We start from the raw sequence: 23,557 nt of genomic DNA, 5'->3' as shown, positions 1-23,557 counted from the left end.
GTCTCTGTTGCGCCTGTATTTCGCTTTTGAGACAGACACTAAAACGCAGCTTGCAGCGTTTTGTTGTCCGCCTGACGATGCAGAGCCAAACGGATCCGTCCTGACTTACAATGTAAGTCAATGGGGACGGATCCGTTTTCACTGACACAATATGGTGCAATTGAAAACGGATCTGATCTCCCATTGACTTTCAATGTAAGTCAGGACGGATCCGTTTTGACTTAGACTTTTTTTTTAATGAATAATGCAAACGAATCCGTTATGAACGGATACAAGCGTTTGCATTATCGGTGCAGATCAGTCTGTGCAGATACAAGACGGATCCGCACCGAACGCAGGTGTGAAAGTAGCCTTACCAAATACATTGCCGAACATTATATAGCAGCTGTGCTTGATATCATGCTCAACCCCCTTTATTTAAATGGGGCTGAGCTGCGCCTAGATCGCGTGACCGATGAGCGTGTAATCACTGGCCTAGGAAAGGCTGATAGAAGAATCCAGTCTTAGGGATCGCAGAGGTCACAGTTATGAACTGAACTGCTAATTACTTATTTTTCATTTTATAAGATGCAGTGCATCTTATAAAGCGAATACTAGTGTATGCTTCCATTATGCAAGCGCTCACTAGTCTGCAGGAGGTGGGGGAGAGAAGAGCTGTCATTGCTTTATTCTCCCCATCTCTTTGGTTTGCTCCAGGCTGTGCTCAGGGTTGTGCTACCTGGGCAGTTTCTTCTCCTGCATGGGATGCCTCTCCTCCAGATCCAGCAGCAAGACCCTCCCCCAGCAATCCAGCAGTGAGCTTAGGACTGGACAGTGGGCAGGGCTACAAGCTGTACACAGCAGAAACCTGCAGGACCTTTGGTGATGTCACAGTCACCTGCTCAAAGTCCTTCAGCCAAGCAGGGCACAGGAGGAGGACTGAAGTGGGTGTGGAGAGGGTAAGTGTCATCAATGTGATGTGTGTGCAGTGACCTCAGGCACACAAGGCCCGGCCTGGGGTATCTCTTGCATACAAAATATGTCCCTTTTATAGAGCAAGTAAACGTGATGCCAGCTGCGGTTCAGCAGCGGAAGCACAAGGCTCCCTTTTGTAGATGGTAATGTTGGTACCCAGGGTAGGAATTCCAGAGTGGTGCAGGGTGGCCTACAGTCTCTGCAGATGTTATATACCTGTGTCACGGTGTTCCTACCTGGATATCTGTGGATCCCAAACGTGGTGTGGTCCGAAGCAGTGCAAAAGGGTAAGTGAACTTGGATGAGGAATACGTAGAATAAATGGATTCCATACTTTGTAGTAACGTTGAACAGTTGCTTCTACTTGGCATGAACTGGTAATCCAAACAGTTTACAAACGATATCTTGGTCATCAGCAGGTATTGGCTTAACTCTGGCAGTTAAATGCTTCTCTGCAACAATCTCAGCTCTGCTATGCTTTGGCTGGATAAATAGGAAACTCTTCCTCTTCTCCTGGAACTTAGGTTAGCTGTAGTCTGTCTCTTACTTTATCTTTAATCCTAGGAACTTCTTGTCCTGGCTTTGGAGTACCTTAAGCTCTAGCTTCAGCTTGGATGTGCCCAACCTCTAGTGATAAGGCTGGTGTAGGACTAACAGTACCTGTCCAGATAGGACCAGGCCTGCTGCCTTCCCCTAGCAGGGGTTAAGTCAGACAAGACTCCTCACACAACCCCTACTCACTAACTAAACTCCTCCCTCTCTAAAGAGGGCTGGAAGGAACCAGAAGGTTCATCTCCAGAGAAACTATCTCTGCCAATGCTGCCGCCATCTTCTGATGGACCAGGTAATTGCATGAACATAAGCAGTTTCACGAATGAATATGCACATTATTAGGCGATGACATAAATTATATTAGATGTTATGCATTACCACATAGGAGATGGTAGCAAGGTGCCAAAAAAGTAGTAATGGCACTCCGGGAAATTACATGTGTATAGGGTACATCGTTATGTGTGGGATGTGTATATAGGGGTCATCTCTATGTGTGTGTATAGGGGTCATCTATATATTGTGTGATATGTGTATAAGGGTAATCTCTATACTGTGTGATGTGTGTATAGGGGTCATCTATATACTGTGTGATGTGTGTATAAGGGTCATCTATATACTGTGTGGGGTGTGTGTATAGGGGTCATCTATATACTGTGTGGGGTGTGTGTATAGGGGTCATCTATATATTGTGTGATGTGTGTATAGGGGTCATCTATATGCTGTGTGATGTGTGTATAGGGGTCATCTATATACTGTGTGATGTGTGTATTGGGGTCTGTGATGTTTGTGTATAGGGGTCATCTATATACTGTGTGGAGTGTGTGTATAGGGGTCATCTATATACTTTGTGGGGGGTGTATAAGGTCATCTATATACTGTGTAGGGTGTGTATAAGGGTCATCTATATACTGTGTAATTTGTGTATAGGGGTCATCTATATACTTTGTGATGTGTGTATTGGGGTTATCTACATACTGTGTGATGTGTGTATAGGGGTCATCTATATACTGTGTGATGTGTTTATGGGGGGTCATCTATATACTGTGTAGGGTGTGTGTATAGGGATCATCTTTATACAGGGAGTGCAGAATTATTAGGCAAGTTGTATTTTTGAGGATTAATTTTATTATTGAACAACAACCATGTTCTCAATGAACCCAAAAAACTCATTAATATCAAAGCTGAATATTTTTGGAAGTAGTTTTTAGTTTGTTTTTAGTTTTAGCTATTTTAGGGGGATATCTGTGTGTGCAGGTGACTATTACTGTGCATAATTATTAGGCAACTTAACAAAAAACAAATATATACCCATTTTAATTATTTATTTTTACCAGTGAAACCAATATAACATCTCAACATTCACAAATATACATTTCTGACATTCAAAAACAAAACAAAAACAAATCAGTGACCAATATAGCCACCTTTCTTTGCAAGGACACTCAAAAGCCTGCCATCCATGGATTCTGTCAGTGTTTTGATCTGTTCACCATCAACATTGCGTGCAGCAGCAACCACAGCCTCCCAGACACTGTTCAGAGAGGTGTACTGTTTTCCCTCCTTGTAAATCTCACATTTGATGATGGACCACAGGTTCTCAATGGGGTTCAGATCAGGTGAACAAGGAGGCTATGTCATTAGATTTTCTTCTTTTATACCCTTTCTTGCCAGCCACGCTGTGGAGTACTTGGACGCGTGTGATGGAGCATTGTCCTGCATGAAAATCATGTTTTTCTTGAAGGATGCAGACTTCTTCCTGTACCACTGCTTGAAGAAGGTGTCTTCCAGAAACTGGCAGTAGGACTGGGAGTTGAGCTTGACTCCATCCTCAACCCGAAAAGGCCCCACAAGCTCATCTTTGATGATACCAGCCCAAACCAGTACTCCACCTCCACCTTGCTGGCGTCTGAGTCGGACTGGAGCTCTCTGGCCTTTACCAATCCAGCCACGGGCCCATCCATCTGGCCCATCAAGACTCACTCTCATTTCATCAGTCCATAAAACCTTAGAAAAATCAGTCTTGAGATATTTCTTGGCCCAGTCTTGACGTTTCAGCTTGTGTGTCTTGTTCAGTGGTGGTCATCTTTCAGCCTTTCTTACCTTGGCCATGTCTCTGAGTATTGCACACCTTGTGCTTTTGGGCACTCCAGTGATGTTGCAGCTCTGAAATATGGCCAAACTGGTGGCAAGTGGCATCTTGGCAGCTGCACGCTTGACTTTTCTCAGTTCATGGGCAGTTATTTTGCGCCTTGGTTTTTCCACACGCTTCTTGCGACCCTGTTGACTATTTTGAATGAAACGCTTGATTGTTCGATGATCACGCTTCAGAAGCTTTGCAATTTTAAGGGTGCTGCATCCCTCTGCAAGATATCTCACTATTTTCCTTCTCATTACAGAGATGCACATCACCTAATATGCTTAATTGGTAGTAGGCTTTCGAGCCTATACAGCTTGGAGTAAGACAACATACATAAAGAGGATGATGTGGTCAAAATACTCATTTGCCTAATAATTCTGCACGCAGTGTACTGTGTGGGGGGTGTATAGGGGTCATCTATATACTGTGTGGTGTGTATAAGGGTCATCTATATACTGTGTGATGTGTGTATAGGGGTCATCTATATACTGTGGGATGTGTGTGTATAGTGGTCATCTATATACTGTGTGGTGTGTATAAGGGTCATCTATATACTGTGTGATGTGTGTATAGGGGTCATCTATATACTGTGGGATGTGTGTGTATAGTGGTCATCTATATACTGTGTGGAGTGTGTGTATAGGGGTCATCTATATACTGTGTGATGTGTGTATAAGGGTCATCTATATACTGTGTGATGTGTGTATAGAGGTCATCTATATACTGTGTGTCGTGTGTATAGGAGTCATCTATATACTATGTGATGTATGTACAGGGGGTCATCTATATACTGTGTGTTGTGTGTATAGGGGTCATCTATATACTATGTGATGTGTGTATAAGGGTCAACTATATACTGTGTGATGTGTGTATTGGGGTCATCTATATACTGTGTGGAGTGTGTGTATAGGGGTCATCTTTATACTGTGTGATGTGTGTATAGGGGTCATCTATATACTACGTGATGTGTTTATAGGAGTCATCTTTATACTGTGTGATGTGTGTATAAGGGTCATCTCTATACTATGTGGTATGTGTATAGGGGTCATCTAGATACTGTGTGATGTGTGTATAGGAGTCATCTATATGCTGTGTGATGTGTGTACAGGGGTCATCTATATACTGTGTGACGTGTATATAGGGGTCATCTATATACTGTGTGATGTGTGTTTAGGGGTCATCTATATACTGTGTGATGTGTGTACAGGGGTCATCTATATACTGTGTGGGGGGGGGTGTATAGGGGTAATCTATATACTGTGTGATGTGTTTATGGGGGTGTGTGGGGTGTGTGTATATATCATCTATATATAGATTTAGTAGAGTTAACACACATGCTTTATGAGACGTGATATCTAATCAAAATAACAGGATGAGTCAAGAAATGTAAGCTGAGAGTTTGTGTGTTAACTCTGCTACATCTGTACTGTGTGGAGAGGGTGTATAGGGGTCATCTATATACTCTGTGATGTGTGTATAGGGATCATCTATATAGTGCTGTGTGTATATAGGGTGTCATCTATAGTGGGGAGTGTGTACATAGGGTGTCATCTATAGTGCGGTGTATCTGTGTATATATGTAGGGTGTCATCTATATTGTGTGGTGTGTGTATATAGGGTGTCATCTAGATCATTGAAATTAGATCATTATGTACCTTGCCTGCGGCCATCAAAAGGGCTTGAGTGGCCCCCTGGGTATCGGCTCACTGGCAAATTTCCCTGTTGGGACTATGGCCAATCTGCCCCTAGCTATCCCCCTGCTGATGACATATTGAGAGGGTAGGTCATCAGTATTAAAGTCTCGGAAAACCCCTATGAAACCAAGACAGCATTAGTTATGTCAAAGTAACAGCAACATATATACCTTTTCTTGAAAGGATGGTAGCTGGTCATAACAGTCTGATTAACCACTGCACTGTTTTTTAATGCTTTTTATGTATTTTAAAATTTTCACAAAAATTTGTCTGCCAAACAAATCGGAAATTCTGGTGATTTGTTTTGAATGAATTGAGTTAAAATGGCGCCCAGCGCCATTTTACTGTGAGAATTGCCAGAGAAAACCACAGCATGGAAGAAATGGAGGATCACATGACCCTGGGAGGACCTGCCCTAATTAGCTCAGATGCTGACAGCCTGATCTGGATCTGGGAGCTGGATTGGGGTGCTAAGGAGAAGATGACATCAGAGAAGGAGGGTGATGGCAGCAGCAACCATAAAAAGGCCAGGTCCTTTTCACACTCCATGTCTTTCATGGCCCACTGGCAATATACTGCCAGAACCTCCCAAAAACTGTCAGGGCCAGATGTGCTTATATTCTGGTCAGCTCAGGAAGCAGTCATGACACTGATACTATGAGCGCAGGCTCAAAACAAGTCAGACCTACTCCAAATTCAGCTGCCTCTAGCTCTGTGCACGAAACTCTGGTATGATGTTTTTCTGCACAAGGCTGACAAACAAAACCACAGCCATGTGCGAGATATGCAAAATTAAAATATTATGAGTCGTGGACGTTCAAACACAAACATGGGTACCAGGGCTCTATTGTAGCTGATGAAGCAGTAGTATCAGATCATGTGGGAAAATAGAAATGGCCAGTAGTGTTGATCGAGCGCCAAAGTGCTCGGGTGCTATGGCCGAACACATCGGGATGCTCGGGTGCTCTAATGAGCACCCGAGCACAATAGAAGCAAATGGGAGAACCCAAGCATTAAACCAGGTACCGCCTGCTCTGAAGAGGAGATGGTGTCTGGTTTACAAAAAAAGGTTAGAAATTTATGGAAACTTTTTGTCACCCTAATGATAATGAGCTAGGTGCGCAGGTCCACCCAAGCCATCCAACAGTTATGAAGCAACTTTGAGGCTTACTGGCTCTCAGTCAGATGAGAGCTGGTTTTGAATGTCTCATAGTGCACGAGGCTGCCATTGTAAAGTATGCTGACTGTATCTGTTTCATGGATAGATTGTTGGCTTGCACATACCTGGCTTTTGGCATATAGCCTTTGTGTGGTTGTCTATTGTATGTTATAGGTAATGGGAGTCCAAGATGCATCCAGACATCCTTCCCATGCTGTTTTCAAACCATTTTGGTGGAGTTTCCATCAATTTCTAACCTTTTTCTGTGAACCAGACACCCTCGCTTCTTCAGAGCATGGGGTGCCTGGCTTAATGTTTGGGTATCCCATTGATTTGCAGTGTTCAATTGTGCTCAAGCATACACAGTATTCGGCCGAACACTGTGATGTGCCAAGCATAGCGATGCTCAAGCTGAACTTCTGTTCGGCCGAGCATGCTCGCTCAACATTAATGGCCAGCATTCCGAATTAAACAAGTCTGCCCTGCTTCTCCTGGTCTTCTTTGTGGCAGCCAACCTGCATCCATGTGCAGTACAGTGTTTTTGTCATCATCATTCTCCTTTTCTTTGTTCTCCACTCCATCGTGAGATATCCATAATGGAATGTATAGCCGTGAGATAACTATTCTTGACCAGCTGTGTGCAAGTTGAACCCCCACCTGGCCAAGTAGCTAACGGTGTAGTTACTGCCATACCACTTAGTGCAGTTGTGCACTTTCACCAAAATTTTATTATCTTGTATGATAATCATACTTCTGCCCAGCTGTTAATTTTTAAAAAAAATTCTTTAAAATTGAAATTATCTGTGTCTTTTGTGGCTCACTGGGGTAGCACCACAGCAACAATGCCAGGTCCTTTTCACACCTTCAGATTTGTGTCATTCTGGTTCCCACACCAGGTGTTTATCTGTCTCCTCCACATCATCTTCCATGGACAATAAAATAAATTGAGATCAAGACACTTTCCAGGCACGGTGGATTCATATACAGTGGGGGAAATAATTATTTGACCCCTCACTGATTTTGTAAGTTTGTCCAATGACAAAGAAATGAAAAGTCTCAGAACAGTATCATTTCAATGGTAGGTTTATTGTAACAGTGGCAGATAGCACATCAAAAGGAAAATCGAAAAAATAACTTTAAATAAAAGATAGCAACTGATTTGCATTTCATTGAGTGAAATAAGTATTTGAACCCTCTAACAAAAAAGACTTAATACTTGGTGGCAAAACACTTGTTTGCAAGCACAGAGGTCAAACGTTTCTTGTAATGATGACCAAGTTTGCGCACATTTTAGGAGGAATGTTGGTCCACTCCTCTTTGCAGATCATCTCTAAATCCCTAAGGTTTCGAGGCTGTCTCTGTGCAACTCTGAGCTTGAGCTCCCTCCATAGGTTTTCGATTGGATTAAGGTCCGGAGACTGACTAGGCCACTCCATGACCTTAATGTGCTTCTTCTTGAGCCACTCCTTTGTTGCCTTTGCTGTATGTTTTGGGTCATTGTCGTGCTGGAACACCCATCCACGACCCATTTTCAGTTTCCTGGCAGAGGGAAGGAGGTTGTCGCTCAGGATTTCACGATACATGGCTCCGTCCATTTTCCCGTTTATGCGAATAAGTTGTCCTGTGCCCTTAGCAGAAAAACACCCCCAAAGCAAAATATTTCCACCCCCATGCTTGACGGTGGGGACGGTGTTTTGGGGGTCATAGGCAGCATTTTTCTTCCTCCAAACACAGCGAGTTGAGTTAATGCCAAAGAGCTCTATTTTGGTCTCATCAGACCACAGCACCTTCTCCCAGTCACTCTCTGAATCATTCAGGTGTTCATTGGCAAACTTCAGACGGCCTGCACATGTGCCTTCCTGAGCAGGGGGACCTTGCGAGCCCTGCAGGATTTTAATCCATTGCGGTGTAATGTGTTTCCAATGGTTTTCTTGGTGACTGTGGTCCCTGCTAATTTGAGGTCATTAACTAACTCCTCCCGTGTAGTTCTAGGATGCTTTTTTCACCTTTCTCAGAACCATTGACACCCCACGAGGTGAGATCTTGCGTGGAGCCCCAGAGCGAGGTCGATTGATGGTCATTTTGTGCTCCTTCCATTTTCGAACAATCGCACCAACAGTTGTCACCTTCTCTCCCAGCTTCTTGCTAATGGTTTTGTAGCCCATTCCAGCCTTGTGCAGGTCTACAATTTTGTCTCTGACATCCTTGGACAGCTCTTTGGTCTTTCCCATGTTGGAGAGTTTGGAGTCTGCTTGATTGATTGATTCTGTGGACAGGTGTCTTTTATACAGGTGACTAGTTAAGACAGGTGTCCTTAATGAGGGTGACTAATTGAGTAGAAGTGTCTAACCACTCTGTGGGAGCCAGAACTCTTAATGGTTGGTAGGGGTTCAAATACTTATTTCACTCAATGAAATGCAAATCAGTTGCTATCTTTTATTTAAAGTTATTTTTTCGATTTTCCTTTTGATGTGCTATCTGCCACTGTTACAATAAACCTACCATTGAAATGATACTGTTCTGAGACTTTTCATTTCTTTGTCATTGGACAAACTTACAAAATCAGTGAGGGGTCAAATAATTATTTCCCCCACTGTATCTGAATTTTTGCAGTGACTTTTTAAGATTTCTGCCATTTGTTTTTGTCTGTTGGCATTTTATTCAAATTATTGCATGCTCTGGATGTGGTGCTTTTCTTCTACCTCTGCTCAGGGCTTCTGTAGAAGATTCCACCAAAAACAGCAGAGAAAAAATTCCTGTATGCAAGCTGAAATAAGCACCAAGATAAAAAGAAAAAAAAAAAGCTTGGCAGCACTTGGAGGCTGTTTGAAAACTTGCGGGATATGTCTAAAGGAAAGATTGAGTGGGTCATTTATTAAGAGCGGCATTTTAGAGGCTGGCCTTAATAACCCCTTGCCCTGACGGTGGATCGACTGAAGTTATGAAGAGGTGCCGGCCTCGAATCCACCGCCAGTCTAAATGTAAGCCAGTTTCCTTGCTGGCTTAAATTTAGACCATTTTCTATGCCTAAAACTGGTGTACAAAATAATAAGGCTGGGTTCAGACCTGAGCGTATTTGATATGCGCGATTAACGCGCGTTTTTGTCGCGCGTTTTTGTCGCGCGTTTTTTTGCAATAGTAAACGCGCGTTTGACGCGCGTTTGTGTGATTGACTGCAGTGTCCTATGGCCACAAACGCGCATCAAAACGCCCCAAAGAAGCTCAAGAACTTGTTTGAGCGTAGGGCGTTTTTCAGCGCGTTCAAACGCGCTGTAAAACGCTCAAGTGAGAGCCAGGGCCATAGGGAAGCATTGGTTTTCATGTGTTGAGCGTTTTACAGCGCGTTCGAACGCGCTGTAAAACGCTCAAGTGTGAACCCAGCCTAAATGAGACGGGTATGCCGACGCATCGCTTTCCACGCCCCGCCCGTTTTTTAGTCCTTGTATGAGCGGGGAAAAGTCGCAGATAAATGCGAGGAAATTGGCGTATATCCCATAGTAAAGGACTCCCGAGTTTTTTAGTTTTTTTTTAATCACCTCCTGACTTTGGCATCAAAAACTGCATAAAAAACTTAAATGTGAAAACTCAGCCTTAGGGCTCATGCACACGGCCGTTGCCATGGCCATATTGTGGCCCGCATACAGTGTGTCCGCAATACACAGGCACCGGCCGTGTGCACCCTGCATCACGGATGCAGACCCATTCACTTGAATGGGTCCGCAATCCGAGAGATGCAGTGCGGAACGGAGGCACGGATCTGAACCCCACAGAAGCACTATGGAGTGCTTCCGTGGGTTTTCTGTCCGTGCCTCCGCACCGCAAAAAATTAGGGCATGCACTACCGGCATGCAGCGGCCCCACAGTTGTCACAACCAGACAGTTGAGAAGCTCTGACAGGAGCTTTCCAGATCCTCCTCCTTGAGTTTCTTTGTTTTGGTTAAGTTCCTCATCTCGTTAGTCTATCTCAGCTGTCATGCAGTTGGACTGATTGCTGCCCTTTAAGTTCCTCCCCAGAATGCAGTAGTGTGCGGCTTATACAACTTCCTGGAGTGTGTGTGCATGCTGTTCCTAGTTCTCAGTCCACAGTCCCCAGTCGTCTGCAAGATAAGTTCTGTTTATGTATTTAGTATTTTCTGTTTTCTGGATCCAGGTGACCCTGACTCCCTCCGTGTCTGTGTAGGGAGCCGGTGCCGTGTCCCTTCACTATTGTAGGGTCATCAGGTGTAAGATAGTCGAGGTACGTGGATATGCGCCCATCCACCTTTGGGGTGGTCGCATAGGCTGAGCAATAAGGGAGAGCGGCAGGTCTCTTGCAGGGGTCTCCCTTTTGTTCCTTAGTTGTGGATCCAGTGAGTCATTGTTCATATTGTATTGTCTTGTTTCCTGTACACCATCCGTGACAACAGTTGGTGCCTGTGCATTGTGGACCGCAATTTTCAGTCCGCAGCACGGGACCAGCCAGCACATGGTTGTGTGCATGAGCAAAAAACTAGAGAGTGGTGTAAAGGGTATGCGTCCTATTGAACAAATGAATAAATATATGTATGGAAAAGGACGCTAAAACAAAATAACAAAATCTTTATTATAATGTCTCAGTAAAATATAGGGGTGTCTACCCAAACTGCACGGAGAAGCTACTTGTACCGTCACTGATTTATGGGACCACCATCATAATAACCACACTAGTAAAGGCGGAACTGCACTGGAGCAGAGTGAACGGTGGATCCCACAAACTAAAACCCACCAACACTGAGGGGGCAACACACCACAGGGTCCTAGGTGTGAGAACTGGGTGAAGTACTGTATAGCTGGATATCTGGTACCAAATATAGCACCAGGTATCACTCCTAACAGTGGTTGTCAGCACGCAGACATCCACTGCACTGACACGATACAGGTGCAGGACTATGACAGGGTAAGAGCCACTGACTCCGACTGGTGTGTCTAGAGCACCGATTCCCCTGACACTATCCTCAATGGTTAGTGCTCAAAGCGTTTCCATGCACTAAACGTGCACTTCATCAGGAGCAACATGCACCATGAATGGAGCCCACAGCCTCTAATATTGATGTTTACTTGAGGCTATGACAATGGCTGCCAATTACAGCGCCGATGTGTTTGCACACCAGCACGCTGCCCCTCAACCTAGAGGTGGACGGCCTAGGCAGGACCGTAGGTTCCAGTGACGATATCGTGCCTCACACTAGAGGAAGTCGGTTATAGGCAGGTCACCCTACCTCTGCCTCCTTGTCATAGCCTATATACTGAGACATTATAATAAAGATTTTGTTGTGTGCATGAGCCCTTAAAGTCTAAGCTGCTAACAAATAACCATGGCAAACATTAGTACTAATACAGATCAATGCAAAGGAGACACAAACATATCACTATAATTTGATGACAACACCATCAAATTTTGTTAAAATCTCACAAAATAAAGCATTTTTAAAAGGTAAAAATACAGAGGTGATTTTCAAGACCTTACCTTAGTTGCTTGCGGTTGGTCTGTCAACACAATGAATGCCTAACTCTTTGAATTGTAAAAGCACATTATTTGATTCTATCTTCTATAGCTCTTGTACACCATCTAGTGCAGATAATGTGAAATCATTCTAAAGCTTCGTTCACATCACCGTTCAGCCTTTCCGTAGGAGAACGGAATGCACGGAAAAGGCACATAACTGAGCAGAACGGAGCCTAAGGACCCCATAGACTATAATGGGGTCCGTTATGTTTCCGCTCAGAAGATGATTTTGAAGCGGAGACAAAAGTTGTGCATGCAGGACTTTTGTCTCCACTTCAAAATCATCTTCTGAGCGGAAACATAACGGACCCCATTATAGTCTATGGGGCCTGTGGGCTCTGTTTTGCTCAGTTATATGCCTTCTCCGTCCTTTCCATTCTCCTGCTCCTAAACGGAGAATAGAAAGGCTGAACCATGTGAACGAAGCCTAATATGTCTTTACTCCATAGAAATAACTTTCTGTAGTAAAATACTTTGTGATAAGCTATTAAACTGTAGCCAGATGTCAAGATCAGTTGAGGAAATTTATTATGTGCAACATTTTGGAACATTTTGATTTATCATTTGGTCTTTTCTTAGTATACATGAAGGAAAAGCAAAAAAAAATGACCAACATAAAAGGTGCACATTGTAAAGCAAGGTTTTTAATTGGTTACTCCTAGAGATGACAAAACCAGTCGAGGTTCGTCTTGGGTCCGGTTTGCCGAATTTTTGAAAGAGTTCACTTTGGACCCGAATCGCTTCAGGCCAAACCGAAGTTGCTTCAATTGCCCTGAAAGTTGGTGTATAACCCCCTCTAGCCCCCTAGGACTCATAATTTTTTTTTGTTCGTTAATTTTTTTATGAATTCTTTTTCTTCCCCCCTTCCCCAAGCTCTGGAACACTATGTCAGCAATAGTAAGTGCTGTCTGACTTGACACTGACATACATAGCTATGGGTAATTGCATATTTGACAGTGTTGACATACAGCATGTTTTAAAATACACCGACACATGTCTTATGCTTTTTCATTCTGTATTCCAAAGTTTCCAAAAATTGTCCCTTATCGGCGGCAAATGTTAAAAAAATAATAATAATTAAAAAGTGGCTTGGGGGAACATGATAGTTGGCAAGTGGCATTAGTGGCATGATGCAGGCCGCAGCAGCCATACAGAACATTATGGTTGGAAAGTGGAATAAGTGGCATGATGCAGGCCGCAGCAGCAGCCGCCGTACAGAATGTGATGTTAGTTAGACAGACAGCAACAGTGACAAGATGGGGCACCGGCAGCAAGATCATGTATTCATCGCAATCAGCTTGAGCTATGAGAAAATATCAGGTTTGATTCAGTAATGACGTGTGTCATTATTTCAATCATGTAGAAACTGTATATATGTAAATTAACGATTGAGGCGTTAGTGGTAAGATGCAGAACGTGATGGTAGGCAGACAGACAGCAACCGTGGCAAGATGGGGCACCGACAGCAAGGTGAGGTCTATTCATCAGAATCAGCCTAAGCTGTGAGAAAATGTATTTATTGATGCAGTAATCACATACATATGCTGCTTAATGAAATTTAATTGCCCCCAAAAATTTAACATTTTAACCATGTGGAAAGTGAACACATGTAAACAGATGATTTAGGCATTAGTGGCTTGATTCAGGCCGCAGGAGGAGCAGCTGTACAGAACATAATGGTAGGCAGACAGACAGACAACAGCAGTGGCAAAATGGGCCAATTCTGGCAAGTTGGGACCTATTTATCTGGAATCAATCTGCCTGAGCTGTGAGAAAATGTCATTGTTAATGCAATAATAACATACATTTATGCTGATTAAAGAAATTTAACCCCCCCCCCCCCCATTTTGTTTTCAAACCTCAACCATTTGAAAACTGAATCTAGTACATGTAAATTTAGGATTGAGAGGCATTAGTGGCATGATGCAGGCTGCAGCAGAAGCCATACAAAATGTGATGGTAGTTAGTTAGACAGACAGCAACAGTGGCAAGATGCGGTACCTCCAGCAAGGCGAGGTCTATACATCGGAATCAGCTTGAACAGTGAGAAAATCCTCCTGAATCCAGGCTTGGTTCATTTTGACAAACCCCTGTGGTGCTGAAAACCCTCTCCGAGATGACAAGGACAAGAAAGAAGATAGAGAGTGTGCTGTGCCAGTTCGGGCCACTATTCCAGTCTGCCTGCCCAGAAATCGATTAGGTCAGGGAACTGGGTATGTGACAGAGACTGGCCATAAATTAGGTAGGCATGAACCTGGGTGTTGAGGTGGGAGCTTTTGGCTTGATGACTGGTTGGGCACAGCACATGAAAAAACTGTTCCATCATGTTGAGGAGACTGAAATGGCTGCTGCTGCTCATGGTGGTACGAGGAAGGTGACACTGCAGGGTGCAGAGAGGTGCCTACCTTATAGACAGAAGACGTCTGGTAGCCGTAAGCTGCAGCAAGCTGCGTACACAGTGTTTCCTGGTAGTAACGTAATTTGCCCACCCTTTCTGCCAGAGGAAGACATTACTCCATTTTGCCCTGGTAGCATGGGTCTAAAAGCATGGCTATCCAGTTATCATCAGACTGCTTGATGTCAACGATACACCTGTCACTGTGTGGTGATTCTGAACAGCGTATCCACTTCTTTCCGGCTCTTCCCCTTACTGGGTGTCTTGGCTGCTGCCATCCTCATCATCATCCTCTTGCTCCTCCTCCTCTTGCAGTCGCAGATTCTCATCCTCATCTTCATCATCCTCATCCTTGTTGTCGTCCTCCTCCATGGAAGATTCCCTTTGTGTGTCCCCAACAGCTATAGGACAGATAGCAAGATGCATCAGCTGCTCTTCTTCTACCAGTTTCCCCTGCTGCATGAGTGCCAGAGTGTTTTCTAGGATAAATATGATAGGAATGATGTCATTCCTGCCGCAGTTGTCCCTGCTGACAAACTTTGTGGCATCTTGAAAGGGCTTCAGCACCCGACAGGAGTCTTGGATGAGCTGCCACTGCCTGACCTCGAAGCAACATATGCTCCCTGCTGCTGAGGCTCAATGGTGCATGACAAAATTGTTCACGGCTTTCCATTGCTCGTACAGATGCTCGAGCATGTGCAATGTTGAATTCCATCGAGTTTGCACATCGCAGATTAAGCAGTGTAGTGACAGGCCATTCTGTCGTTGCATGTCCAGAAGAGTGTTCATCGCCATGAAAGAAGGGCTGAAGTGGTTGGACAGTCTTCTGGACTTTTCACAAGCGAGTGTACGTATTTAGAAAGAGCTGCACGACTAGGTTGATGATGTGTGCCATGCAGTAACATATGTTATTTCACCTAGGTTTAGGATGGCACCGATGTTGCACTGTTTGACCCGCTGATCACCTTGCCCAGTTGGAATCGACAGGGTGACAGCCAGCAGGGTGACAGCTCGTCGGGGTGGCTGCTCTCTCCCAGGTCGATCAGCTCCAACACGGTATAGCAATGTTTGACCTGACACATGTGATAGGAAGGAGGAGTAGTACGAGCAACCCTGTGACCAGCTGCTCTTGGGTACAGGAACATGTCCATGGATGAGGAGGCAGATGCGTACCTGGTGTGGGAGCCAAGCTTACACAATAGTGGGGTAGTCAAAAGGACCTAGCCTCATTGCCAGGTTGCCGCCTCTCCACTGCCGGAAAAAACATTAACCCAGTGGGCCGTGAAAGACATGTACTGTATCTGCCTGTAAGAGCTGCTCCACCAGATGTAAAGAGTCAGCAGACTTGACTAAATGCTAAGGCAGCAACTTTACTGCCAGCAACTTGGCCAGGTGGGAATTCATCTTGAGCACCATTAGATTGCTGCTCGCGTAGAGTTGTTTCCTGGCCGCACATTCCGTTATTGATGGTTGACGATAGAGTGGAGGAGGAAGGGTCTGAGTGGGAGAAGCAGAAAGGGATGATGACGATGTGAAAGACAACATACTGTCTTGGATGCTGCTAGGCCGGTGCAAGGTGGACAAGGAGAAGGAGGCTACTCCTGCTGCGGTGGCTGGCTGCCACCTTTGTTTGCCCATGGGACGAGGTGATGATGTTTCATGTGGTCCAATAGAGCTGTGGTGCCTACTTTTGTGTTTGCTTGTCCACGTCTTGTTTTGCTCTTGCACAGCTTGCAGAAGGGAATGTTTTTGTCTTCTGGCAGCGTGGAAAAAAAAATGCCAGACAGGAGATACTCACACAGCAGAAGTAGAGGCAGCTGAACTGGGCTTAGTTCTAGCACTTTTAGGGTCTAACCCAGTCCACACCCTCCCATTTGCTTCTATCAGACTGTGGAAAATCATTTCATATCATTTAAGGGAGGTGAGAAGCACCCAAGTGTCATGTCAGACCATTCAAAAACATTTAGATCAGTGTGGTCTGCGTGCTACACAAACTGCAAGGGTACCTGACCACAGGTGTCATCATCTTGCAAGGGCCAGGGAGCATCTACGCTGGACGAGGGACCTATAGGTCTCAGTGCTGTTCACTGAAGAAAGTCGATTCATGCTGAGCAGAAATTATGGCAGCCAACGATGTTGGAGACATCAAGGAGAGCACTATGCATCAGTCACTGTTTGCCTTTGGTGGTGGTGGTATTACAGTGTGGACAGGTGTGTCTAGTCAATACAGAACTGCCTTACACGTGGTGAATGGTACAGTGTCAAGCCCATACTACTTGAATAACATCATTAATCCAGTCATTGTGCATGAACAACACAGGCTTTATTTCTTCTTCCTGGATGACAATGCGCTAGTTCATCGAGGTCACATCATTAGGGAACGGCTGCTGGAGACTGGGGTACCTAAAATTGACTGGCCTGCACTTTCTCCAGACCTAAATCCCATTGAAAACCTAACAGCTCAGTTGCTGTCTAGCGGCTCGTAAATTTGTACCCAGAACCTCAATGACCTGAAGGCTGCCCTTAAAGAAGAGTGGGATGCCATGCCTCAGCAGACAATAAGTTGACTTATGAAAAGCATGAGACGTTGTTGTCAAGCTGTAATTGATGCTCAAGGCAACATGACAAAGTTTTTTTGTGGGGGTATACCCAGAGGTGTATCTATCACGAGGCAAACAAGTCACTTGCCAATGAGGCGGCAAAATGTCTTGTTTGCTTAGTGATAGTTACACAATATGCTAAATATTTTTTTTGCCCCTTGTCCGATCCGATCCTTCACTATGCGAGCGGCATCGCCGGCGCAGCATAGTGAAGGAGTTGAAAGACTTACTTCCTCTTCCTCCTGACTTCCTCCCGACCTCCCCTGCCTTTTGCGTCCGCGCATTGCCATCGTGACGTCACACGGAGGTGGAGTCACGGGTCGGCAACGCTAGGATGAGCCTTATCTCCTCCAAGTGCAGAACGGATCCTGCACACAATCACCGTGAACACTGAGGCCAGGCCCCGGCCACCAATGCACTGATCCCTGAGCCTGCTGTCTTCAAAAACTGTAAGTACTTAAATTACAGTAATTCACAAAAAATCAATTACTTAGTTGTTTTATGGGGTAAGGGGGTTGGGACCCGTTGGGTGGTTAGAATTAATTAAGGAGGGGTTAATACTGTACTATCTCTAGCTAAAAAAATAAAAAATAAAAAGTAATCTGTAAAATTCATTTGAGTTCGAAGTTGTGCTTTTTAAATTTTTAGAATAATGATACAGCCATTTTATTTAATGTATTTGTGCTAATTTCTGTGCTGTTGGAGGGGGGGGGGGTGAGGGGCAGTATTACACAATCTTTATATATATTTTTTATACATATACAGATTGTGCAATACTGGCCCTCACCCCCTCCAACCAACACAGAAATTAGCACAAATGTATTAAATAAAATGGCTGCCTGTATCATTATTCTAAAAATTAAAAAAGCACAACTTCTGACACATACTTTGTATTTTACAGATTTTTATATATTTTTTATACATCTGCAAAATACAAAATATTTGTGTTAAACTAGGAATGTGCATAGTTTATTTTTGGGTGGAGCCTAAAGAGGAAGGGGTGGGTTTACAGAGGAAGGGGTTTGGCCTTGACAGGAAGGGGTGGGTCAAATTTATATTATGGGGGTGCCCGAGTTTAGTCTCGCCTAGGGCAGCACAAAACCAAGATACACCACTGGGTATACCCACCACTGTTGTTGGCTTTTGTTTCAATAAATTGTTTGAGATGGGGATATCACCATTGCATGCTTCTACTTACCTGCCCTACTCTTGTATTTCAACAAATTTCACCCTAAAACCAAGTATGCCTAACCTTTTGTGAGTATATGCTGGTTTAATTTACATTTAGGCTACATGCACACGACCGCATGTGTTTTGCTGTCCGAAAATGGCGTATCTGCAAAAAAAATGGATGAAGTCCGTATGGCATCCGTTTTTTTTGCAGATCCATTGTAACAATGCCTATTCTTGTCTGAAAAACGGACAAGAATAGGACATGTTCTATTTTTTTTTGCGGGTGCTACGGAACGGACATATGGATGCGGATAGCACACGGTGTGCTGTCCGCATTTTTTGCGGACCCATTGAAATTAATGGGTCTGCATCCTATCCGCAAAAAAAACAGAATGGACACGGAAACAAAATACTATAGTGTGCATGTAGCCTTAGCAAATTAAAAATGTTTTTGAATTTAAACCGTGTGGAATACACAGTAAGCAAACGGATGATTGAGGATCAATGCTAAATTTCACCTTAATACACACAGGTAAATTGCTGCCACACCAGAGGTATTGCTGCAGTAATCACATATACACTGTGTACAGAATTATTAGGCAAATGAGTATTTTGACCACATCATCCTCTTTATGCATGTTGTCTTACTCCAAGCTGTATAGGCTCAAAATCCTACTACCAATTAAGCATATTAGGTGATGTGCATCTCTGTAATGAGAAGGGGTGTGGTCTAATGACATCAACACCCTATATTAGGTGTGCATAATTATTAGGCAACTTCCTTTCCTTTGGCAAAATGGGTCAAAAGAAGGACTTGACAGGCTCAGAAAAGTCAAAAATAGTGAGATATCTTGCAGAGGGATGCAGCACTCTTCAAATTGCAAAGCTTCTGAAGCGTGATCATCGAACAATCAAGCGTTTCATTCAAAATAGTCAACAGGGTCGCAAGAAGCGTGTGGAAAAACCAAGGCGCAAAATAACTGCCCATGAACTGAGAAAAGTCAAGCGTGCAGCTGCCAAGATGCCACTTGCCACCAGTTTGGCCATATTTCAGAGCTGCAACATCACTGGAGTGCCCAAAAGCACAAGGTGTGCAATACTCAGAGACATGGCCAAGGTAAGAAAGGCTGAAAGACGACCACCACTGAACAAGACACACAAGCTGAAACGTTAAGACTGGGCCAAGAAATATCTCAAGACTGATTTTTCTAAGGTTTTATGGACTGATGAAATGAGAGTGAGTCTTGATGGGCCAGATGGATGGGCCCGTGGCTGGATTGGTAAAGGGCAGAGAGCTCCAGTCCGACTCAGACGCCAGCAAGGTGGAGGTGGAGTACTGGTTTGGGCTGGTATCATCAAAGATGAGCTTGTGGGGCCTTTTCAGGTTGAGGATGGAGTCAAGCTCAACTTCCAGTCCTACTGCCAGTTTCTGGAAGACACCTTCTTCAAGCAGTGGTACAGGAAGAAGTCTGCATCCTTCAAGAAAAACATGATTTTCATGCAGGACAATGCTCCATCACACGCGTCCAAGTACTCCACAGCGTGGCTGGCAAGAAAGGGTATAAAAGAAGAAAATCTAATGACATGGCCTCCTTGTTCACCTGATCTGAACCCCATTGAGAACCTGTGGTCCATCATCAAATGTGAGATTTACAAGGAGGGAAAACAGTACACCTCTCTGAACAGTGTCTGCGAGGCTGTGGTTGCTGCTGCACGCAATGTTGATGGTGAACAGATCAAAACACTGACAGAATCCATGGATGGCAGGCTTTTGAGTGTCCTTGCAAAGAAAGGTGGCTATATTGGTCACTGATTTGTTTTTGTTTTGTTTTTGAATGTCATAAATGTATATTTGTGAATGTTGAGATGTTATATTGGTTTCACTGGTAAAAATAAATAATTGAAATGGGTATATATTAGTTTTTTGTTAAGTTGCCTAATAATTATGCACAGTAATAGTCACCTGCACACACAGATATCCCCCTAAAATAGCTAAAACTAAAAACAAACTAAAAACTACTTCCAAAAATATTCAGCTTTGATATTAATGAGTTTTTTGGGTTCATTGAGAACATGGTTGTTGTTCAATAATAAAATTAATCCTCAAAAATACAACTTGCCTAATAATTCTGCACTCCCTGTATAAGCAGCTTAATTGAATGGAACCCTCCCAAACAAAATTAAATTGCAACCGAGTGGAAACTGAATAAACGTAAACAGATGATTGAGACTTAACACTCAATTTCTCGTTAATATATACAGGTAGCTTGCTGCCATACCTTGTGTCTTGTAGGAATCACATTTAACAATCCCCAAAAATTTTAATTCTAACCATGTGGAAACTGAATATACGGATGATTGAGGCTTGATGCTCATTTTCAACCTAAATTGCTGCTACACCGTGCGTATTTCTGCAATAATTATGTATATATGTAGCTTAATAAAATGGAACCCACAAATAAAAAATTTCAATTGCGACCATGTGGAAACTGAATACATGTAAACGGACGATCGAGGCATGATGCTCAATTTCTCATTGATATACCATATACAGGTAGCGTGCTGATATACCTTCTGTCTTGTAGTAATCACATTTAACAATCCCCAAAAATTGTAATTCTAACCGTGTGGAAACTGAATATACGTAAACGGATGATTGAGTCTTGATGCTCATTTTCAACCTAAATTGCTGCCACACGATGCGTATTTCTACAGTAATGAGGCATATATGTAGCTTAATTAAATGGAACCCACAAATAAAAAATTTCAATTGCGACCATGTGGAAACTGAATACATGTAAACGGACGATCGAGGCATGATGCTCAATTTCTCATTGATATACCATATACAGGTAGCGTGCTGATATACCTTCTGTCTTGTAGTAATCACATTTAACAATCCCCAAAAATTGTAATTCTAACCGTGTGGAAACTGAATATACGTAAACGGATAATTGAGTCTTGATGCTCATTTTCAACCTAAATTGCTGCCACACCATGCGTATTTCTACAGTAATGAGGCATATATGTAGCTTAATTAAATGGAACCCACAAATAAAAAATTTCAATTGCGACCATGTGGAAACTGAATACATGTAAACGGACGATTGAGGCATGATGCTCAATTTCTTATTAATATACCATATACAGGTAGCGTGCTGATATACCTTGTGTCTTGTAGTAATCACATATATATGTTGGCTAAATTACATTTAACAATCCCCAAAAAAATTCCAACCGTGTGGCGCTCAATTTCAACTTAACACACACAGGTACTGTAGATTACTGCCACACCTTGGGTATTGCTGTAGTAATCACATATAGAGATGGCCTTGCGGTTCGCCCATGCAGTCATTTTCCGGTGAACTTTGCGCGTTCGCAATTCGCCAAACATGCGAACATATGGCGATGTCCGCCGCCGTATTATTCTATAGCATTGCGCTGAACTCTTACCCATGACACACAAATCAGGTAGGATAGGACAGCCAATTAAGACGTTTCAACACATGGACACAAAATACAGATTGAGAGTTGCCATATACCTGCTTCCACAAAATATTAAGGGGTCCTATATACCTGCTTCCACAAAATACTGATTAAGGGGATTGATATACCTGCTTTCACCAAATATTGATTGAGCCTGCAATACACCTGCTTCTACAAAATGCTGATTAATGGGATTGATATGCCTGCTTCCACCAAATATTGATTGAGGCCTGCGATACACCTGCTTCCACAAAATACTGATTGAGGGGTGCGATATACCTGCTTCCAAGAAATATTGATTGAGGCAGGCGATAGACCTGCTTCCACAAAATGCTGAATAAGGGGATTGATATACCTGCTTCCACCAAATATTGATTGAGGGATGCGATATACCTGCTTCCACCAAAAATTGATTATGGGGTTCTATATAACTGCTTCCACAAAATTCGGATTGAGTGGTGCGATATACCTGCTTCCACAAAATACTGATTAAGGGGTTTGATATACCTGCTTTCACAAAATAAAGATTGAGGGGTGCGATATACCTGCTTCTACCAAATATTAAATAATGGGTTCTATATACCTGCTTCCACAAAATACTGATTGAGGGGTTTGATATACCTGCTTCCACAAAATACTGATTAAGGGGTTTGATATACAGGCTTTCACAAAATAAAGATTGAGAGGTGCGATATACCTGCTTCTACCAAATATTGAATAAGGGGTTCTATATACCTGCATCCACAGAATACTGATTGAGGTGTGTGATATACCTGCTTCCACAAAATACTGATTAAGGGTTTTTTATATACCTGCTTCCACAAAATACTGATTTAGGGGTGCGATATACCTGCTTTCACAAAATACTGATTAAGGAGTTTGATATACCTGCTTCCACAAAATACAGATTGAGGGGTGCAATATACCTGCTTCCACAAAATACTGATTAAGGGGTTTGATATACCTGCTTCCACAAAATACAGATTGAGGGGTGTGATATACCTGCTTCCACCCAATATTGATTAAGGGGTTCTATATACCTGCTTCCACAAAATACTGATTGAGGGGTGCAATATACCTGCTTTCACAAAATACTGATTGAGGGGTGCGATATACCTGCTTCCACAAAATACTGATTAAGGGGTTCTATATACCTGCTTCTACAAAATACTGATTGAGGGGTGTGATATACCTGCTTCCACAAAATACTGATTGAGGGGTTCTATATAGCTGCTTCCAAAAAATACAGATTGAGGGGTGCAATATACCTGCTTCCACCGAATAATGATTAAGGGGTTCTATATGCCTGCTTCCACAAAATACTGATTGAGGGGTGTGATATACCTGCTTCGACCAAATATTGATTAAGGGGTTCTATATATCTCATTCCACAAAATACTGATTGAGGGGTGCAATATACCTGCTTCCACAAAATACTGATTAAAGGGGTTTGATATACCTGCTACCACAAAATATTGATTGAGGCCTGCGATACACCTGCTTCAACAAAATACTGATTAAGGGGATTGATATGCCTGCTTTCACCAAATATTGATTGAGGCCTGTGATACACCTGCTTTTATAAAATACTGATTAAAGGGATTGATATGCCTGCTTCCACTAAATATTGATTGAGGCCTACGATACACCTGCTTCTAAAAAATACTGATTAAGGGGTTTGATATACCTACTTCCACAAAATACAGATTGAGGGGTGCAATATACCTGCTTTTACAAAATACTGACTAAGGGTTTTTTATATACCTTCTTCCACAAAATACTGATTGAGTGGTGCGATATACCTGCTTCCACCAAATTTTGATTAAGTGGTTCTATATACCTGCTTTCACAAAATACTGATTGAGGGGTGCGATATACTTGCT

General features: G+C 43.2%; 1 protein-coding gene across 1 annotated transcript in view; it reads right to left on the bottom strand.

The window, feature by feature from the left end:
• The window catches only part of LOC120978817 (dimethylaniline monooxygenase [N-oxide-forming] 2-like), a 131,771-nt gene extending 119,763 nt beyond the window's left edge, over positions 1–12,008 (bottom strand). The window contains exon 1 of the mRNA XM_040407181.1: positions 11,982–12,008. The gene's annotated coding sequence lies outside the window, so the exon portion shown is untranslated. The remainder of the gene's footprint in view (positions 1–11,981) is intronic.
• Positions 12,009–23,557: the final 11,549 nt, after the last annotated feature.

Source organism: Bufo bufo, chromosome 9, assembly GCF_905171765.1.
Source record: "Bufo bufo chromosome 9, aBufBuf1.1, whole genome shotgun sequence".
Lineage (NCBI taxonomy): Eukaryota > Metazoa > Chordata > Amphibia > Anura > Bufonidae > Bufo > Bufo bufo.
Note: the sequence above shows the minus strand (reverse complement) of the source record. Positions and strands in the feature narration are given on the sequence as shown.